Genomic DNA, 22,586 nt, shown 5'->3' on the forward strand with positions numbered 1-22,586 from the left:
TGGCTCCACCATGGGGAGAAGGAACAAAGGCCCTCAATTCGTCACACAGGTCCAGACATGAGAGCAAATGTTCAGCAAGCAGCCAGAGAAGCAGAACCTGAGGCCCTTGGCATTGAGGCTCTTCCTTCCAGAAAGTGTGAGAGACCAGTCACACTGAAAGCTCCATGTTCAGATGCCAAATCTGTGGGGCTCCTGCTCCTAAAGGAGAGGGATCAGCAGCCACTGAATTGCTTAATGCAGTAAAAAAGAACCATATGCCATGATTTTAATGAAGGAAATTATTCTGTGGCAAATTACCTCATCAGAATTAGTTAATGATGAAGTAAATGTGTATATGTTTTTCGGAGTTATGGGTTATAGATGAATTTGGGGGCTTGAGAGGGTATTGTGGCAGTGAGAGGGACTGGGTTATGGGGGAAACCCACATACAAACAGAAATAATGGCAAACAAATCAAACTAATTCTGACAAAGTAAATTACCATGGAATGATGTACTTTGTACAATGATGTATAACCAAAAGGACTCTGTTAGCCCAGGATTTATTGCCAGTTAGTGTAGAAAATGGAGCATGAGGTGAAGGTTACAGTTGCTGTAGACCTGAGGGAGTTGCCAGATATGAGAATGTTTCCCATAGCTGGAGGTGCACATATGGCTGTCTTTTTCCAGGTGCGGAGATAGGTTCATAGTCATAATGTCGAAAAAATAATATCGAAATACAAAAATGTCGAAAAAAAAATGTCGAATGTAAAAAAGTCGAAAATACATACATATAATAGGAAAAGTCATAATTTCGAAAAAAAAATGTCGAAAAAAAATTTGAAAACCCAAAACCCTTTTTTTTTACCCAGATAGTAACATTTATTATGGGGGGGGTCCCCCCCCAACCCCCCCATCCCAAACCCCTACCCCAACCCCCCCCCCTCCTGCCCATCCCCCCACCCCCCATAGATATACCTTTAATTATTTTAAAAACATCTTTAATATAATATTATATAATTAATTAATTATTTAAAAAAACCATCCCAAACCCCTATCCCCAACCCCCCCCATCCTCCCCATCACCCCCACCCCCCACGGAAATACCTTTAATTATTTTAAAAAAAAAAGTTTAATAAAATATTTATTATTAACATATAAAATCGAAAAAAGTCGGAAAAAAGTCGACATTTTTGTTTTTCGACATTTTTGTTTTCGACTAAATATTTTCGACATTTTGTCTTTCGAAATTATTGCATTCGACATAATGACTGGATACCGCGGAGATACTGTCCCACTATAGCAGGTCTATGGAAGCAGGCAGAGGAGCAAGCACAGGGTGAGGCACCTGTTTTTCAAAGTATACTGGGAGAATGGTCTTCTGTACAGGGAGTCCAAGAATTCTGAGGCAAGGTGTAACTGGAGATTGGTGATCGTTACCACAGGTGATTACTACTGGACTTGGCTCAGAATAGTCCTTTGGGTGTTCACTTAGGAGTGACCAAGACATCTTTATTTATTGATATATTTATTTTATTTTTTCATTTATTTTGGCATTTATAATGCACACATAACCCAGAGGCATCTAGGAGCTTCATCTTACGAAAATGGTTACATAGCGGTACAGAGAGTATCATTACATTCAACGTAAGTAAAGACTTACAGTCTTATGCATAGAATACAGTACAGTTAGTGCACATATATAGATCTGCAAAACAAGTCATGGGAATTAAGGAGTAGAGTTATGCCAGTATGCAAAGCATTTATAGCAAAAGTCATAGGATGGTTGATAACAGTTCTTCTTTATATGGTTGGCTAGTTGATTAGGACTGTGTAGTCTGACAGGTTGTCAAGTTGTATATACAGGCCCCAGAGCGGTGTAAAAAATAAAGGATGTTGTGCACAGGCCAACAAAGGACCCTTTGATTCCAATACAAGTAGTTTTGTGTCCTTTCTAGAGGAGAGGCACGGATATTTTGTGACCTTTGTATCTCCACATCAATGTTCCCTCTAAGCTGTGCGCATGTGCGCTTGCACAGGTTCCTTCTGGGTGCCGCTCAGAAGAATTTTAGCAGCGCACACAGGCAATTCTCATCTATGCAAAAAGATTTGATAAGGCACAGTCCACAGCAATTACATGACATTTGCTTTCTCCTAAAATAACTAACTAATCATGATATTTTGGGGTAGCTCATTTACATTACCCTACTATGCAAGTGTGACCATAAAAACTTAAAAACAGAATGCAGCCTCAAGAGGCAAAAACTAATGTAAAAAAGTGGCTCCATGAACAGAAAAATCGAAGATATGCTTGCACTCATTCACCAACTACTGTTCTGTCCCCACTCATGGCTCCTATGCTTTAGTCTGTGATGTGCTTACTCTAACCTCTACCCCAAAACATATTTAAATATTACCAGAGAATCTTGACTCCTCCTCGCTTGGTTCTGTGAATGTTTACCAGACATGTACCTGTATCCAGTTATTTTATGTTTGTTGTAATTTGAGTAGCCTTCAAGTAACAGTACTTCTGTTATGCATTGTGCCTTATGAAAAAGTTCCTTTTTGGAAGCCCTCCGGCGACTACTCTGGAAAACCTGAGATGTGTCCTGCATGCTGCAGCACCACTCATGAAAGGACTCTGGAAATTCAACCCTGGCTCTTCTCTAACTGCACTGGCTCCCGGTGCAAGGCTGTATCATCTTCAAATCCTGTTGCATCATCTACAAGGCTGTCATCATAAAGTCCCCAAGCTACCTCACTGGTAGGGATAGGGGATGCAATCTACCACAAGTAAGGGAATGTGAAGCTTGAACTCCAACGGTGCAGGAAGGAAAAAAAAACAAGAAGAACAGCCTTCTCTGACTATGCTCCAAGACTCTGGAACCTACCATCAACATCAGACTTACCCCATTGCTGCTACAGTTCAGGAAAGGGCTCAAAACCTTAATCTACAAGGAATGGCTCCACTGTAACACATAGGTCCACACACCCTGCACTCCCCATCGTACTTGAGACTCTGATCTGCCCCCCACTGTCTCCTTCCCTGGTTGCTTGTAGATCTCTTGCTGCTAATTGGCCGCCATTGCCTTCCCCTGTTAGCTCTCACACCCTTGTCTCTGTTTCCCTCACTGTGTTCTTCCCCCTACAATTGTAAAGCACTCTGGTGCTACCCGAAGCCAGGTCTGTGCTCAATAAATACATATTAATAATAAAAGCATCACCCACACTATGTAATCTAATTGTCTTCTCAAATATCGGATACTGACTGTAGGTAATCACGCTACTTAGATGCTTAACCTCATTCCATGCTTCCTATTCTTAGTACATATGTCACGCAAGCGCTTTGAAATGGTCTCTTGCATGTTAACGCATTATAAAACTGAAATATTAATTTGCACTTTAAGAAGTTTGAGTAGACCAAGGTCATGCTCAGCATCTCCTACTTTAGCATTGCTAACATTACCCTATAAGTGGAGAGCAACATTGCAATATGTCTCACTTGACATGCAAGGGATAAAAGGTATGGACTATGCCAGGTATTATTCGTATATAGTATTAGGGCAACAGATATTAAGACAGTAGAATGCATTTCACACAATCTGCATCCTTTTTTAAGTGTTCAGAGTTGCATTGGGCATAGACCGTAACACATTATGGGGGTAATGTATAGAATCAAGCGCACAAGTGGCGCACGCGGCTGGCGCACAGTGTGCGCGTGCGACAGTCTGCGCCAGCCGCGTGCGCTGAAATCCATTTCCGCGCACAGCGTATTCATGGATTTTAACATCCAAAACCAGACGTGGCGCAGAGTGGCGCATCGACCCTGCAGCAGTGCCAGTTATGCCCCAACCCCTCCCTGTGCACCATGCACAGCACACAAATCCCGTACATGGCGCACAGGCCCCCACCACGAAAATGCCTGTAAAACTCCCTGCGCACCCCTCCGAATACATGTACACCCCGGCGTGGGGAGTTTCACACGCGATTTTCCCTGTGCGAGTGGGGTACGTGTATTACTGGGGTTCGCAGGAAGTTTCACACGCGATTATCCCTGTGCGAGCGGGGTACCTGTATTACTGGGGTTCGCGGGAAGTTTCACACGCGATTGGCCCTGTGCGAGCTGGGTACGTGTATTACTGGGGTTCGTGGGAAGTTTCACAAGCGATTGGCCCTGTGCGAGCGGGGTAAGTGTATTACTGGGGTTCGCGGGAAGTTTCACACGCGATTGGCCCCATGCGAGTGGGGTACATGTATTACTGGGGTTCGCGGGAAGTTTCACAAGCGATTGGCCCTGTTCGAGCGGGGTACGTGTATTACTGGGGTTCGCGGGAAGTTTCACACACGATTGGCCCTGTGCGAGCGGGGTACGTGTATTACTGGGGTTCACGGGAAGTTTCACACGCGATTGGCCCTGTGCGAGTGGGGTACGTGTATTACTGGGGTTCTCGGGAAGTTTCACACGCGATTTGCCCTGTGCGAGTGGGGTACGTGTATTACTGGGGTTTGCGGGAAGTTTCACACGCGATTGGCCTTGTGCGAGAAGGGTACGTGTATTACTGGGGTTCACGGGAAGTGTCACACACAATTGGCCCTGTGCGAGCGGGGTACGTGCATTACTGGGGTTCGCAGGAAGTTTCAAACGCGATTGGCCCTTGCGAGCGGGGTACGTGTATTACTGGGGTTCACGGGAAGTTTCACACACGATTGGTCCTGTGCGAGTGGGGTATGTGTATTACTGGGGTTCGCGGGAAGTTTCACATGCGATTGGCCCTGTGCAAGCAGGGTACGTGTATTACTGGGGTTCGCTGGAAGTTTCACACGCGATTGGCCCTGTGCGAGCGGGGTACGTGTATTACTGGGGTTGCGAGAAGTGTCACACGCGATTGGCCCCGTGCGAGCGGGGTACGTGTATTTCTGGGGTGCGTGTGAAGTTTTACACGCGATTTTGCTGTCAGAGCGGGGTAGGTGTATTTTGGGGGTGTGCGCGAAGTTTCACACGCGATTTCGCTGTCAGAGCGGCGTACGTGTATCCAGTGTGGTGCGCGGGGAGTCCTACACATGAATTGGCAGTGTGGGTCCTCCCAGGTGTCCCTTCTACCTCCTCCACAGCCCCTACAGGCAGCCCACACCACAGGGGACTACCCTGCACCCCTTGTCATGTCCCGCAGGCAGCCCATCCACCATGAGCATGCCCCCCAGCCAAGCCACATGTCACGTTGCAATATGATCACCAACTCATGTCCCCCAGCACCCCCACCCCCCCCGCAGTGAGAGGCACCTCCCAGCAGGCCCCCACCCATGTCCCACTCATGTCCCCCAGCACCCCCACCCCCCAGCAGTGAGGGGCACCTGCCAGCAGGCCCCCACTCATGTCCCCCAGCACCCCCACCCCCCAGCAGTGAGGGGCACCCACCAGCATGCCCACACTCATGTCCCCCTGCACCCCACCCCCAGCAGTGAGGGACACCTGCCTGCAGGGCCCCACTCATGTCCCACTCATGTCCCCCAGCACCCCCACCCCCCAGCAGTGAGGGGCACCTTCCAGCAGGCCCCCACTCATGTCCCACTCATGTCCCCCTGCACCCCCACCCCCCAGCAGTGAGGGGAACCTGCCTGCAGGCCAACACTCATGTCCCACTCATGTCCCCTTGGACCCCCACACCCCAGTAGTGAGGGGCACCCATGCCCCCCCTACATGAAATAAAGATGCACAATCATGGCCAACTTCTACACCAAAATACCACAGCACGCCACCCCATTCTTGAGATGCAATGATTTCCCAATCCACCCCACACTGACATGTCTATCTCAAGACACAAACCAAAAGTCAACTATGTACATCAACACATGTCCGTCACACACACACACACACTGGTTGGCATTGATTGTGTAAACCCACATTTTCACATGCATTAACCCAATGAGCGAATCCGACACATGGAACTAAAATATGAAAATGTATTATGTACAAAAATACACCAATGCAATGAAAGCATAACAAAATAGCAAACATGAAATGAAAAGCATGTGCAAAAGATGAGTAAATGAAAAGTATAACCAATCCAAAGAAATCTGAACGAAAAATAGTCCAAACTCTCCCTCCACCAACGCAAATCCAAAGGAAATGTAAAAAGAAAAATCCATTGATCCATGGTGAAATCAAAAGAAAAAGTTCAAAATAATCCATTGTCCAACTATGTACAATCCATTGTCCAAAAGAAAAATCCATGAATCCATGTTCAAAATCAAATAAATAGTTCAAATAAATCCATTGCCCAACTATGTACAATCCATTGTCAAGTGTCTATGAGCCCAACGAAAGAAATGAAACCTACCTAAGAAACTACCTAATAAAAAAACGATATACAAATGTGTGTGGCATAGTCCATTCACCACAAATCAAAGGAAAAGGAAAAGGAAACCTAACTCTAAAAACTATTTACAATGGCAGCGGGCTAGTCCGATGGCTCACTTCCCGATTTTCCGGGCCAGGGCATCATCAAACTCCTGCTCAATGTCCCGGAGGCGGTCCTCTTCCATGGCTCCGAGGGTTCGCAGGGACGATGACATGTGGACCTCCAACTCCCTGCGAATTGCCTAGAGGCACTCGGCCCGCCTCTGAGCCCTCCGCATGGAGTTCTCCGCCCTGACCATTGTGAGCCGTGCCTCTTTCACCCGCTTCCGCTCCACATCTATGGCCTGGCCCAACCGCTGCCACATGGAGGACACTTCCAATCCTGGATCCTCCTGCCCTCTGGCCGATGCCTGCCCCTCCGATATTGAAGGCCCCGAGCCATCATGACTCCCACCTTGTTGCTGCTGCTGCTGTGCCTGTGCCCTGGCTCTTGCTGCCTGTACGTCCTCATCCGGCTGGGGTGCAGTTGTTGAGGTGGCCACCCCTGCTTTACGTCCAACTCCCGACTGTGGCAGGGATGTGTCCTCCACCAGCCTGGCCGCAGGGTCAGAGGCAGCTCCACAGGGTACCCAGGTGATACATGGGTGGGAAGATGGCATGGAGGACGACTGGCGCATAGGGGGTTCAGGTGAGGAGGGGGTCGGAACAAGGTCCAGCAAACGGAGGAATCCGTTCCTGGTGACCTGTCTCAGTAGGTCAACGCGGTCAACGAGGCAACACTGCAGGTCACCTTGCATGCCCCGTTGATGAAACGCCATCCCACTCAGGACAGGCTCAACCCGGTCCCGGATAGCCACGTCCGCAGGGAGAGGAAGGCCAGTTGTTGTAAGCGGATCCCCTCCCTGAAAACGGGTCTGGACGTAGGCTTCCCTGCTGGTGCGGGATGATGCAGTCACCGGATCAGGGACAGGATTACACACAGGCACCTCCGCGGCGACCTGTGCTGCCTCCTGTTCCTCCCCCTGCACTGCACCACTAGCACCAGTGGAATCCCCACCTCCAGACCCCGTGTCTGTCCCTTCCACGGCCTCCTACTCCACCAAACCCCCCCCCAACCTGGATGACTACGTGCCATCTTCCACCGTCAGACCCTGTGGGGTCTCAGCTGCCCCTTCTGCTGCCGAGGAGTCCAACTCCGACCGCCGCCTCTTGGACCTACCCTCGGCAGCTGCGGCCTGGGATGCGGCACCAGACTCCTCACTCCCTGACGGGTTGACAACCTGGGAGGGGAGCCAGGCCTTGCGTCTCCGGCTGGTGGTGTGATCCCTGCCGCCTTGCTCCACAGCACCCTCTCTGCCCTCTTCATCAGTTGATGCTGCAGACAGGGAGAGATAGGACACAGGCATCAGGCCACTGTACAATGGACTGATACACACATGACAGTTGCACATGAGTGGCAGTGTCAAACTTCAGACATGGCATCACAATAACCAACACACATGTCATTTCAACTCACACACATGAGCAATTCCACAGCAATATCGCACCCGGCAGCACCATCCATACACATACAACAGCATGAGCAGCCGAAGGTGAGCCTGACATCACATGAAACACAGGGAGTGCACAAGACATGCACACACGCCACCACACTTACATGCATGTGTACATCTCCACCAACTGTCGCAGTGATGAGATTGCCATCCGTGTCACATTTGGCATTCAGCCTTCTACATATCAGTGTCACATGCATCCATGTTGCATCACAGTTGCACACTTGTCAAATACACACACATGCACATGTACACAGTGCAGATACATGCAGCTGGAACCAACATCCATGTGTGACACCACAACCATGCCAACGTACATACACAGTAATTCAAACATGTGTGCTCCCACATCTGCATTTGGCCTGCATGCTTACCGACACATACACCATCCATGTGTCTCACACATGAGAGGACTTGCATGTGTCAGCCTCAAGCCCCTGTACATACACATCCATACATGGCCCTACAAAAACACATGTGCAACCTGCACACTACTGGCACACGACGACACGCACAGCGTCCAATCATTATGCATGTCCCCCTCTCAAGGACCTGGACGTGGAGCGCTGGGCATATGCATTCCAGGACCCTCATTTGGTGGTCGAACAGGTGTCCCCAACACCCCTTGGCATCCGCTGCCTTCTAGAGGCGCCGGGCTTTGTCGAGGGTCCTGGACCTGAAGTCCTCCCAGTGCTTCTTGACATGTTTGATGTCGCGGACTGCCACCCCCTCCTCGTTGATGGCAGTCACGATGTCCATCCAGATCCTGGTCCGTCCTTCATAGTCGGCGCGAGAACTTCCAAAGAGGGCATCATACTGCCCCAGGACTTGCACCACCAACAACTTCCCTGGAACTGAATCTGGTGGACCTCTGCCTCTCTGGCTGGGGGTTGCCAGTGGTGCCAGATGGTGGTGTGCCCGACATGGCAACCCCAGAGGCAGGTGTGGGTGGGCAACTGGGTCCTGGGGCTGGGCTGTGGAGCGATGGTATCCCAGTCGGGAGTCGTCAGTTCCAGCATTGGTGGTCACAACAACTGCACCCCTGCAGATGGCTGATGTGCAGGCAGCAAATAGCAGGGCATGTGGGCAGCAGGCAGGCAGCAGCAGATGGCAAGTGAGAGCGTGCTTAGGGCTCTGGGGGGCAGTAATTCGCCCTTCTGGGCAGGAGCGTGGTCTTCCGTGTGTTGTTGCGTGGCCAGCTTGATACGGAGTGATTTGGCATGTGAAAATCTTGCACGTCTGCATGTAATTCGAGTAAAGGCCCTTAGCATGTAAGTGCACCTGTGACGTTACGCGTGCGGGCCTTTCCCTCGTGATGTGGGCATAGTGGTTCAGGGCGCATGAAAAAACTGCACGTCCGCGTGTGATTGTGTGTAATCCGAGGAAAGGGCCTATGCGTCTGTGACGTGACGCGCAAGGGTGTTTCCCTCAACACGGGTGCATGTTTATCGTACACATGCAAAAACTGCACGTCTAAGTTTCAGCTCGTGTAATTAGAGGAAAGGGCCTTAGCGCGTAAACGTGTAAGTGACGTTGTACGTGTGGGCCGGTTTAAAAGGTACGTGTAGGACGTCATTTCCTTGTATGTGCTTTTCGTGGAGAGCGAGTGGGTGAATTCTGTACTTCTTGTCGGTTCACACGCGATTACTTCACAGCGTTTCAAGTTCGTACTCCCTGTTACCTCAGACAGCATTCATTTTTTTTGTTGGGCCTGTTTCCTCAAACAGCGTTCACTTTTTCTTTTGTCCTGTCTCCTTAGACAGCGTACAATTTTTCTTTTGGCAGGGGTGTTGCCAACGCACACACGCCCGTCTTTTTCACGTTCTCTTTCCAGGCAGATGGTGAGTCACGCACGTATTTACCAACTGTGCTTGCCCCGTGTGTCGCGTACCCCTTCAGAGGTCATTGTAGGCTGCGTGTAATACGCGTACGCTTATTTGTGTGTTTCTAGGTGCCACAGCACAGTGCGGGTACATTTTTCCATGCACGTGGTCTACGAGGAGTTAAGTGCATGTTATTTTTTGTTTTTGGGGCACCTGTGTGTTGCGTGACCCGTCATCTTCCCGCAGGGGTCACAGACAGACTTGCTAGAGCACTAGAGTAAGAATTCCATCTAGTACCCTACCCCTTTCACCACCAATTGCCCAGGACAATCGTTTACTGCTACTCCCATACGCACAACAACATCAGTGCCATGGTTGGGAGGAGACCAAGCGGTAAGGGAGGCAAAGGTGGCTGACCTCCAAAAGGTGGGCATGGTGGGCGTGGTAGGGGACGTGGCCAGGATTTGCAGGGTGCCCCTAGACCCCCATGAGTGGAGGAGCAATCAAGGACACCCATGCCCCCCATGGTTGTGGGAAACGTAGCTGACACCATAACAGCTCAGCCCTTGTTGGACCAGCCCATTGTGGCACCTGAACCGGCACAGGATGACTCCCAGGCTGACTTCCAGGTCAGCAAGTCTACGCCACGTGTGGCAGTGCAAGTTGGTGTCACCAGGCCACGTGGATCTGGGGCAGCTATGTCATCTGCTGCCCCAAGTAATCAGAGTGGGGAGGCTGCAGGGGCAGCTGCAGCTCGATCCACCCCAGCTCTGAGTCTCCCAGTTGGGAAAGGGTCGGTCCCGGTCCATCAAACAGATGTTGCCCCTGCCAACATCACCCTGCAGCCAATGCCTGCACCATGACATATGGTCATTGTGCATTCCCACACTCCTAGTACCCAGTCCACCGGCGCTTCTGCCCCTACTGACCAGAGTGGTGTAAGCCACTCAGGATCCGAACCACCTTTGAAAAAGAGGAAGAAGGGTGCTCTGGCACGACAGGCTGAGACCACAGAGACGGCTACACACTCCGGCATGTCAAGGAAGCCTAGCTTTAATGATGCCAAACTTGATGCACTTGTGGCCTATATGTCGGCACATAGCCGCGAAATGGTGGTGACTGCAGGATGCAATACCACACGTGGTCAACATAAGGCACACAGGCTGGCCATCACGGACATCATTAGTGCCCTTGGATTTGTGAGGCGCTCAGCTGATGATTGCTACAAGTGGTGGAATGACCTGAAACGCAGAGCAAAGAACAAGCTGGCCTCAAATCATGCTTCTACTCCGGTGACTGGCAGGGGTCTCCACAAGAGGACAACCAACTCACTGAACATGAGTCTGTTGCTGGAACCTTCGTCACAGAGGAACAGATCCATGGTGTGGGAGACCTACCAGATTACGACGCATTGTCCGGTGAGTGCCCATGCATGTGTGTGTAATCCATGTGTATGTTATGTGGGTGACGGGTTCTGATTGAGTACCAGGTGAGGGTGTGTGCACCTGAGTGGTATGGGTCACCCATGTGCTTCCTCCAAAACATTCAACGGCCTTGGATTTGGGTATGACAGTATCCCTTCTGCCCACAGTTGCCATTTAGCACCACATTACTGCAGTTGCCCTTGAACTGTCATCTAGCAACAACATTGTTCAGAATTTTTCAGTGTTCATTCAGGCTGATTGTTTCAATTCTCCCACTTTTGTAATGCATTTTTCAGCCCAATTGTCACATATGTGACATGCTTCTGTCATTGATTACACCCCACATTGGCCCACATTTGTTACCTTGTTATGTGAATGATTAGACCATTCAGGCTGATTGAGTATTGACCTGCAAACATTGATTTTTGGTTCCTGTTTGTATGTGGTACATGATAGTTGTTTCCTGTCAAGTTTAAGTGACCAACCATTGATGTGTACATCTGCCTGAAATCACTGTATTCTTGTACACTGGATGTGGTGCAGTGAGTGGCATATGCGTATTTTGTAACACTATGTAGCATTTTTCATCTCATCATGTCCATCTCACATGGATGGCTGACAGTACTCATTCACTGACATATGGCTGTACTTGTCAAATGTACCATGGCTATGCTACATGCCATCTGTGTGCTGGCATGTGTCATGTATGTGTATTGGACATGCCACTCACAGGCTAATGTGTGATGCCAGTGCTACCCAGCATGCAGCAAATGTGTTGCTTTTCCATCTTGGTGTCATCAGTGTCTGCTTTTTACCTCCCCTTCCAACTCAGTGACAGTGCATGCATGCCAGGGTTATAGTCATGTGGGACATGTGTAAATCATGTACTGGATCTCTGGCTTGTCAGACCTATGTGTGTGCTATGGTGCTAATGCCTGTTTCCATTTTTTTGTCTTTCATGTTTTTGCAGGTGATGACGCACTTGGTGCTGTTGAGGTTGAGAGATGGTGCAGACCAAGGAGGAATCTCAGGCACGACCGGGCACCAGTGGGGGACGTGGTGTGTTGGTGGGTGAAAACCCAATCTTACTGCAGATCATACTATCCAGGGGTGTCTCTGGGTGCACCTCCCCAGACCTCTAATCAGGTGCTGAATCAGATGATGAGACTTATGTGCCGTCGCAGGTGAGTGTTTCTGGCAGGGATTCTGTTCTGTCCAACCCACCTGCACCAGGGGTAGAACCCTCTATGGGGATGTCAGTGTTGGTAAGTCTGCCTTTGGCGGTTACGGATGCAGGGTCACACTCCACAACATCTGATCCTGTTCCTGGGCCAGCAGATCAGAGGGGGAATGCAGCCCTGCAGCCTCAGGCAGTGCCAGCACAGCAAGGTGTAGATCACCTTGCTCCAAACAGGTGTGGTGCCCGCCGACGCGGTGGCCATACGCCACCAGGCAATACTGTATGGGAAAACTCCATGTACGGTATGGCAACCCAAAAGGCAGCATCAGTTGAAATGATGGCTCAGGCAATGGAGAGAGTGGCCACTTCCATTATCCCCCCTGAAAGGCAGATGGAGCAACAACAGCAGGCAAAAGACTCCATTTGCCAATCACACAGGGAAGACATGTTGGCATCCAACAGGGACCGATGGGCGGGACTGGAGACTCTGCGGAAAGCCATTTATATAGAGTCACAGGGCCACAGGGAAGCCCTGAGGGTAGAACTCCTGTCATTCCGCGGCGGGTATGGTGTGTGTGGAATCGCTGTCGCTTCTGTCCGCCGTAGCATTTCACTCCTCGTCTTTTCCCCGCACTGCTCTAGTCATTGCACGCGAGCGTGACCCGGAAGTATAAAGCACTCCACTTCCGGGTGGCATACGTGTTGCATCGTTTCCAGGTTCCCTCCTGTGTTGTTTCCCCTCCGTTACTGGTGATATCCTGTTTTTCTGCTTTTCGTTTTCGCTGTTTTGACACAGCAGTGTTCCACCCTTTTGTTACCCTGCTTTGCGCAGTGCCTTGTCCTTGATTTTCCTTACTTTCGCCTTTTTCCCTGTGCCTTTGCTTGCTTCATTCCTTTTCCTCCCCTTTTCCTCCCTTCCCGGTTTTCTTCTGCCTCCTTTCTCTATCCCTTGTACCTATTTGGAATCTCTGCCTACCAGACCTGTGCCTGCTTACCGGAATGCCTGTGCCTATCCCTTGTACCTATTTGGAACCTCTGCCTACCAGACCAGTGCCTGCTTACCGGACTGCTTGTGCCTATCCCTTGTACCTAATTGGAACCTCTGCCTACCAGACCCGTGCCTGCTTAACGGACTGCCTGTGCCTATCCCTTGTACCTATTTGGAACCTCTGCCTACCAGACCCGTGCCTGCTTACCGGATTGTTCTTCCATCAGTGCACTTGCCTTCTTCGATCATCTACCTGAAATACTACTTCTAGGGGTTTTTGTGCCTTCTGGCTTTTTCCCCCTGTGAGGCGCTCTTGGTGGGATAACCCCCATTGCCCCTATCTTAGTGGCACGGTGGCATCCTATCGAGGGCGTCCTTATCTTCACAAGAAAAAAGAGAAGCCTCCAAGATGTCAGGAAGGGAAGATCAAGAAGAAAGTGGAAGGTGAGGAGTTGGGGGAAGGGGGAGAATCTGCTATTTCATCCGAAGAAGAAGATATAACCGACATTAGTGACAGTTAGCAACGCCTACAAGAAACTGAGATGGCAACCCCCCAGCAAGTACAGGAACTTGTAGCTGCCGTCCAAAACCTTAACTTGGAGGTCCAGAACCTTAAGACAGCCAACGCAGCATTGCAGTTAAGAATGATTGAACGGGAGCGGCCCTCTGCAGACCTACCTTCGCTCCCTTTGGTCTCAGGCAAATTTGATGGATCGCCAAAGCGAGTCAAGGAGTTCTTGGATGCCTGCAATCTCCACTTTTTCTTCCGCCCGCAGACGTTCACATCAGATCATGCCAAGGTCGGATTCATGATTACCCACATGACGGGTAATGCCCTGGCGTGGGCCACCCCTTTGGTAAATCAACCAGATCCTGTGCTGCAGAACTATGAGGATTTCAAGACCCTGCTGCAGCAAACGTTTCTACGCACAGAAAGCACTTTTCTGGCCTCTGAGGACCTCTTAGACATCCGACAGGGAAGCACAGACCTTCTCTCCTACATCACTACATTCAAACAGATAGCCGCCGAAGCTGGCTGGCAGGAACAGGCTCAATACGCCATTTTCCATCGAGGGTTGAGAGAGGATCTCAAGGACGAACTGGCACGTATCGCCCGTCCGTCATCCTTTTCGGATCTCATCACGGCCACCCTTCGGATTGATTTCCGGCTCTCGGAACGACGGTCAGAACAAAAGAAGAAGAAACTCTACAGTCTCCCTCCCCTAGAAGCCCAGTCGCCTTCTTCTCTACCACCTTCACGCCAAGGCAAAGAGGAACCGATGCAGATCGGTACTGCTCGTGCACCACTCACCCCAGAAGAACGAAAGAGACGAAGGGATGTCAATATGTGTATGTACTGTGGAGCCTCTAGCCATCTGTTACGGGACTGTCCAGACGTCCCTCCGAGGCGTTCAGGAAGCGAGCGCCCTCGGTGAGTGTTGGGACACACTCCCGAGGGGTCATTCCTAGTCCTTATGCAACTCTGTCTGTGTCGTCTTCTGGGATACCGGAGGATTCTAGGTTGATGGTTCTGTCAGTCGCTCTTACTGTGGGCAAGACCGTGGTCCTAACTCAGGCTTTACTCGACTGTGGTGCAGCCGGCAACTTCATAGATACCTTGTGGGCTAAACAAAAGGGCATCAATCGTCTGGCCAAACAGGAGGATCAGATGGTCGAAGGAGTGGATGGTGAGCCTTTGATTTCCGGCATGATCACCCACACCACTGAAGAATTACTCCTAAGTATCCAGCAACATATCGAAAGGATCTCGTTTGACATCATCCGAGCAGCCCACTTCCCTATCATACTAGGGATAAACTGGCTCCGAAAGCACAACCCTCACATAGACTGGGCAAAGAACATACTCAGTTTTCAGTCCACCTTTTGTAGATCAGAATGTCTACCGGAACCAAGGTTTGAGACAGTACAGACTACCAGTGTTTGCGATTCCAGACTAATACACTGCTTTCCGCATCATCTACAGGAATACGCAGAGGTGGTGACAGAAAAGACGCCTAGCGATCTTCCTCCTCACAGACAGGAAGACTGCTGTCTGGATCTTGTTCCTGGTGCACTGGTACCTTTCTGTAGAATGTTCCTTTTATCCCTTAGGGAAAAACACTTCCTCCGGGAATATCTGGATAACAATCTGGCCAACGGGCTTATAAAACCTTCAAAATCACCGGCTGGAGCTTCCCTGTTTTTCATCCCAAAGAAGGACACACAAGAGTTGAGACCCTGTATTGACTACAGGGGTCTAAACAAGGTGACCATTAAGGACAGATACCATATGCCTCTTATCACCGAAATCATCCAAGCTGTTCATGGCGCCACAATCTTCACAAAATTGGATCTTCGGAATGCCTACCATCTTCTCCGGATCCAAAAAGGGGATGAATGGAAGACAGCTTTCAGGACCCCCTATGGGTTGTACGAATACCAGGTGATGCCCTTCGGGCTCGTTAATGCCCCTTTGGTGTTCCAGCGTTTTATGGACCGGCTTTTTTCAGACCTGCTGTGTCAGACCACGAATGTCTATCTCGACGACATACTGGTGTATTCAAGGACTCCGGAAGAACATGTAGTCCATGTCAAAGAGGTCTTCCAGAGACTAAGAGAAAACCACCTCTCGGTCAAGTTAGACAAGTGTGTCTTTTCTGCAACCTCCATCCCATATCTGGGTTTCATATTATCCAGTCAGGGTGTCGCCATGGACCCCCGCACGGTATCCGCCATTTTGGAATGGCCTTCACCTAAATCCATCAAGGATGTACAAAGATTCCTAGGCCTGGCGAACTTTTACCGGAAATTCATCTCCAACTTCTCCCACCGGATTGTACCTATTACCACCTTACTCAAAAAAAGCTCCAATCCATGTTCCTGGTCCAGCGAAGCTGAAGACAGTTTCCGCAATCTCAAGGAAGCCTTCTGTACCGCCCCCATCGTTCAGCAGCCAGATCAAGACCGGCCCTTCATTGTCAAGACAGATGCTTCTTCATCAGCTATGGGGGCAGTTCTTTTGCAGGAACATCAAGGAGTGGAACATCCAGTCTCCTATTTTTCCAAAACTCTCAACGTCAGCCAAAGGAACTACTCAGTCATAGAGCGTGAATTATTGGCCATGAAGTCAGCCTGTTTGGAGTGGCGTCACCTCCTACAAGGAGGTAAACACCCATTTTCCATTAGAACCGATCACAAGAACCTGCAAGTCCTGCGGCAGTTCGAGTTCTACAACACATGTCAAGCACGTTGGCTCACTTCTTTGCCCAGTTCGATTTCGACATTACCTACATCCCAGGGCAACAGAATCTTGTCGCTGACTCTCTGTCTCGCAGAGGAGACTATGTGACTGAATCCGACAGGACACACGATCTGATGTTCCCTTTGCCAAGAGGAATAGGAGTACTGTCCACGTTCTTAAGGCAAGTGAAAGAAGCTTCCAAAGGAGGTTTTGAATCCGAGAGACACCCACAAGACATCGTCTACGACAACAAGGAAGGACTCTATTTTGTGGAAGGCAAACTATATCTACCCACTCCTGAATTTCGGAAATTGGCGTTGAATTGGTGTCACGACTCCAAGGTGGCAGGTGATCGAGGTACCAATGGCACTTTGGATTATCTGCAGAGGCACTTCTATTGGACGGAGATGAGACGAGACGTGGCCTGTTATGTTCAATCCTGCGTGACATGCCTTCACAGCAAGAGTTCCCGTCTTAGACCTTTGGGACTTTTGGAACCTAATCCTGTTCCCAACGGTCCTTGGGAAGTCGTTTCTACCGATTTCATCGTGGACTTGCCTCCTTCCCAAAGGTTCACTTGTATTATGGTGGTGATCGATTTCTTCACTAAAATGGCTCACTTCTCCCCGTTACCAGGTGTACCGACAGCAGCAGCTATGGCCGAGACATTTATGAAGGATGTCTTCCGTCTTCACGGGGTGCCTAAGAAAATCATCTCTGATCGAGGTAGCCAATACACCTCCCGATTCTGGAAGAATCTCTGCAGCCATTTGGGTATAGAGAGAGCTCTAACGTCCGGGTTCCACCCTCAGTCCAACGGACAGACGGAACGTCTAAATGCCACCTTAGAGCAGTACCTGCGATGTTATGTGAACCTTCAACAGGATAACTGGGTTTCTCTACTGCCTCTGGCAGAGTTCTCCTACAATAACTCCTTTCATACTACTCTCGGTTTCACCCCTTTTTTCTGCAGCTATGGCTACCATCCCCGGTCCATACTGCCGGTCTCTAATGTCACCACCGCCTTACCCACAGTTGATTCCACTCTTGCCTTGTTGAGAGACGTTCACCTGCAGGCCAAACACAACCTTAGCGAAGCACAAATGAGATACAAAGGCCAGGCCGACAAACATCGTAAGCCAGTTCCTGATTGGGGGGTGGGTTCTCAGGTCATGTTGTCCACAAGATACCTACCACGATGGGTACACCCTTCAAAACTCTCCCCTAGGTTTCTGGGTCCTTACGAGATCACCCAAGCTATCAACCCGGTAGCTTTTCATCTAAAACTACCCAAGAGCCTTCAGAGAGTTCACCCTGTGTTTCATGCCTCACAACTGAAACCATTCCATGCAGACATCTGGTCCCGTAAAGGAAAGAAAATCCCCTTGCCTGCTACTTCGACCCAGGAGGAATTTGAAGTAGCCCAAATCTGTGACTCCCGATACCGCCGGGGACGGCTGGAATTCCTGGTACGGTGGAAGGGGTATCACTGGTCAGAAAACTCTTGGGAACCAGCCTCTCATGTACATGCCCCGCTTTTGGTCCGCAGGTTTTATCACTTTCATCCAGGTAAACCTGGGGGAGGCCTCCCTAGGAGGGGGCATACTGTCATGCCGCGGCAGGTATGGCATGTGTGGAATCGCCAGCGTTTCTGTCCGCCGTAGCATTTCACTACTCGTCTTTTCCCCGCACCGCTCTAGTCATTGCACGCGAGCGTGACCCGGAAGTATACAGCACTCCACTTCCGGGTCGCATACGCGTTGCAACGTTTCCGGGTTCCCTCCTGTGTTGTTGACGCTCCCGTTACTGGTGATATCCTGCTTTTCTGCTTTTTCGTTTTCGCTGTTCCCACACAGAAGTGTTCCACCCTTTTGTTACCCTGCCTTGCGCAGTGCCTTGTCCTTACTTTCGCCTTTTTCCCTGTGCCTTTGCTTGCTTCGTTCCTTTTCCTCCCCTTTTCCTCCCTTCCCGGTTTTCTTCTGCCTCCTTTCTCTATCCCTTGTACCTATTTGGAACCTCTGCCGACCAGACCTGTGCCTGCTTACCGGACTGCCTGTGCCTATCCCTTGTACCTATTTGGAACCTCTGCCTCTGCCTACCAGACCCGTGCCTGCTTACCGGACTGCCTGTGCCTATCCCTTGTACCTAATTGGAACCTCTGCCTACCAGACCCGTGCCTGCTTACCGGACTGCCTGTGCCTATCCCTTGTACCTATTTGGAACATCTGCCTACCAGACCCGTGCCAGCTTACCGGATTGTTCTTCCATCAGCGCACTTGCCTTCTTTGATCATCCACCTGAAATACTACTTGTAGGGGTTTTTGTGCCTTCTGGCTTTTCCCCCTGTGAGGCGCTCTCGGTGGGATAACCCCCGTTGCCCCTATCTTAGTGGCACGGTGGCATCCTATCGAGGGCGTCCTTATCTTCACAAGAAAAAAGAGATGCCTCCAAGACGTCAGGAAGGGAAGATCAAGAAGAAAGTGGAAGGTGAGGAGTTTGAGGAAGGGGGAGAATCTGCTATTTCATCCGAAGAAGAAGATATAACCGACATTAGTGACAACTCCATAACCTCAGGGAGACTCTTGTTGAAATCGAGGCTTCCACAAATTTGAGGACAGAACAGCAGCTGGAGCGGCTCACACGTTCGCTCTCAGCTGAGCTGCAGGCAACACGGGAGGAGATCTGGGCATCACGGGAGGCCATGCATGCAGAAATGCAGGCAACCCGTCAGGTGCTGCATGGGGATCTCCGTACTATCATCCTCCAGAACGAGACTTTACACAACCGCATGCTTGCTGCCATGGAGGACCATACCAGGGCTTTGTGTGGGCTGCCTCCCATAGCACCACCACCTCCTGATGCAGCAGCAGAGGGTGATGAGAGCGACAGCAGCACTTCTCCCACAGTAGCGTAGCCGTGCAGGCCCGGAGCCCATGGAGGTTTTTTTTGTTTTTTTCCCCAACATCCACACAGGTGGGTGTTGGTGTGCACCCTTTCCTCGGACCTCCTGGGTGGCCTCCCCCCCCCCCGGCCCCCACATGGTCATTTTTGATTTCTTTTTTTTTTTTTTTTGACAGTGTGTTGCCTTGTGTGGCTCCCGTGGGCATCCACTGTGTATTCCGGCTGGGCACATGCAGACTTGTCCTGTGTTTGGGTTAGATGCTTGGGTTCCTGACACACACACCCCTCCTGCTTCCCATTTCCATGGGCTTGCAAAGGGTGTGACCAAGTGACAGTGACTTACACAGTGACATTGGGCTCCCATGAGCTGTGTGGGCATTCTGTAGTCATTACTGTGTGGACATCCCTAGTGGGGTTTGTTTTTGTATTGAACACTGCATGGTGTATTGATATGTGCTTGTGCATCCATGTCTTCCTCCTTATCCGCAGGTACCTTCTTCATGTCTTCACAAGGCCGTCTCCTTTGCAGATGCATTTCATGTTGTATGCAGGACACTGACACATTTGCCTGACAGCAACACTCTGGAGTTCGAAGGGGTGGATGTGCTGGCTTATTGAGGTTGTATGACTTACATTACTTTGAGTTTGTACTGTCATATTTTGGCAATGTTTCATGCTGTGTTGCTGTATTGTGTTGCTGGTATTTGGTCATGTGTGCTTTTTTTATTGATTACTGGGAGCATATTGTCTGTGGGCTGTTTCCATTTGGGACAGTGCACTTTGTGACACTTGTGTCATGTGTTGTGCATTCCTTTTGTTTGCGTTCACATTGCAGGACATGCCATGGTGTGTTGGGTGGCGGAGATGGGGAGGGGTTGGGTGACATGGCGCTATTTTCATGTTGTATTTTGCAAGGGGGTAGTCATTCATGCAGCATAAATGTGTGTCTTTTTGTGACACAGCATTGGTTGTCTTTGGGTAGGTAGGGATGCACACAATGTAACACTTCCAGGTGAGCAATCCCAGGCTGGTATGGTTGTGACAGTTGACTGTCCCTTATGTCATCATCATTGATTGTCAGCTGGTATGTGACAGGGCTGTGTGCACTCCACAATGGTGTGATTTTAGGTGAAGTAATTAGCCACCAGCTGCGTACGGGCTGCCTCACCACGTGCCCTTTCCCCGCCCATGCGCAGCGGGCGTGCATGTGGTTGGGATGTGGGGGCACCACCATGTCCACCGGCAGGCCCCGGCGTGTTGCAACGTTGTGCAGGACACATGCTGCCACTATGATCCTGCACACTACTGGGGGCACGTATAGCAGCTGCCCACCAGATCGGTCAATGGAGCGAAAGCGTGACTTGAGCACTCCGAATGTGCGCTCCACTATGCCCCGGGTTGCAATATGGGCTGTGTTGTATCTTACCTCGGGTGGTGTGGTAGGGTTCCGAATTGGCGTCATCATGTGGGTGCTCAGAGGGTAGGCACTGTCCCCTGGGAAGGTGATGATGGGTATCATTAGTGGGGTTGTGACATTACTCAGTATCTGACATGCATGCATGTGCAGGGGCATTTATACTCACCAAGCATCCATGTATCGCCATGCCGCCCAGCTTCTAGGTCTGGTTTAGGGTTGACATTCTGTAAATGAAACTGTCATGGGTGGACCCTGGATAGTTGGCATATACTGAGGTGATGATTCCCTTGGCATCACATACTACCTGCACGTTGATGGAATGCCAGTGCTTGCGGTTTCTGTAGATGTGAATGGCACCTAGCACTTTGGGGAAGTGTGCCACCCCGTAAAAATTCTGGACGACAGCCTGCCTTTCTGCAGGTGTTCTGGGCAGGTATATGTGCCTGCGGACTGATGGGCGTGCAGTCATGATGGCCAACACCTGGTGCAGGCAGCGTGACTGCGTGGCCTGTGACACGCCCCCCCACCATGGCACTTGTCCGCTGAAATAAACCAGTGGCCAAGAAGTGCAGTACATTGAGCACCTTTTCCAAGGGGCTCAGTGCTTGGGAGCACAGGGTGGGTGATGTGAGGTCATCCTCCCACTCACTCACCAGATCGAGTATTATGTGAGGTCATCAGGCATCCCATAAAGGCTGATTCTGGGTGTAAAAATTCTGACCCTGACTATCCTCCTCCTCCTCCTGCGGTATCCCACGACCACTGCTGCGAGGAACGGTATATTCATCTTAGCGTCTGAGCTTGTTTGTTGTTTGCGCGCACTTTTATGCTGCGTGGGTCCACGTACGCCTGCTTCTTGCTGGCGTACGTGTTTCCGGATTAGCACGTATTTTTTGGCGCACGCGTTAGCCCTGTTCGATTTCATGAATACGTGTTGTAGGCGCGCATGTGGGCGTTCCACCCATTTGCCTCCTGTACTTCCCCCGTGACGCCCACATTTTCACGTGTTGTTCCCCATTCCACGTGTTACGCCCCGTGTTACGCCTACTTTTCTTGTGTGCGCTGTGCTTTGTGCGCTTTCGTTGTGCGCATAGCGCACGCTGTTTGAAGACCTGTGCGCCAGCGTGCGCCACACAGGATTTTAGTGCACATCCATGGATTTACACGCGCACAGACTATCATGAAACGCTGTGCGCGGCTTTCGCTGCGATTTCCGCACTTGCGCTGCGATTCGCACGCTTTTGCATGCTTGCACAGAAATTTTCAGTGCACATTAATTCCATGAATCAGCCTGTAAATTGTAACTCAATGCTATACAAAAACAATTTCACTCATCAATTGTGTAAACATACCCAACAACTTAAGGGTGGAATTCACAATCACAACTTAATGGAGGGGAAGAGAGATCGACACTCTCCCCCGAACCACAGAAGCGAAATTAATGTGACCCTCCCGCCGTGGTTGGCATATATATCGAACAGGTTGCCACATGGCAGCCAATTGGGGGAAGAGGGGTTAGGAAGAGGTTGTGGCTAGGGTGGGGAAAAAGGAACACGGGAGAAAGGTTAAGGAACTCCTAAATTGGATGGGAAAAGGGAAGCACAGGGAAACAACCCTAACCTGTCTAAACATAAAACAAAACAAGAATTCCCTTTTGGTAAATGTACAGAAAATGCAATGCATGTAATTCAGCTGCAAGAGTACACCATACCCCCTGTTGTCTC

Source organism: Ambystoma mexicanum, chromosome 6q (genome assembly GCF_040938575.1).
Source record: "Ambystoma mexicanum isolate Mex_15411 chromosome 6q, UKY_AmexF1_1, whole genome shotgun sequence".
Classification (NCBI taxonomy): domain Eukaryota; kingdom Metazoa; phylum Chordata; class Amphibia; order Caudata; family Ambystomatidae; genus Ambystoma; species Ambystoma mexicanum.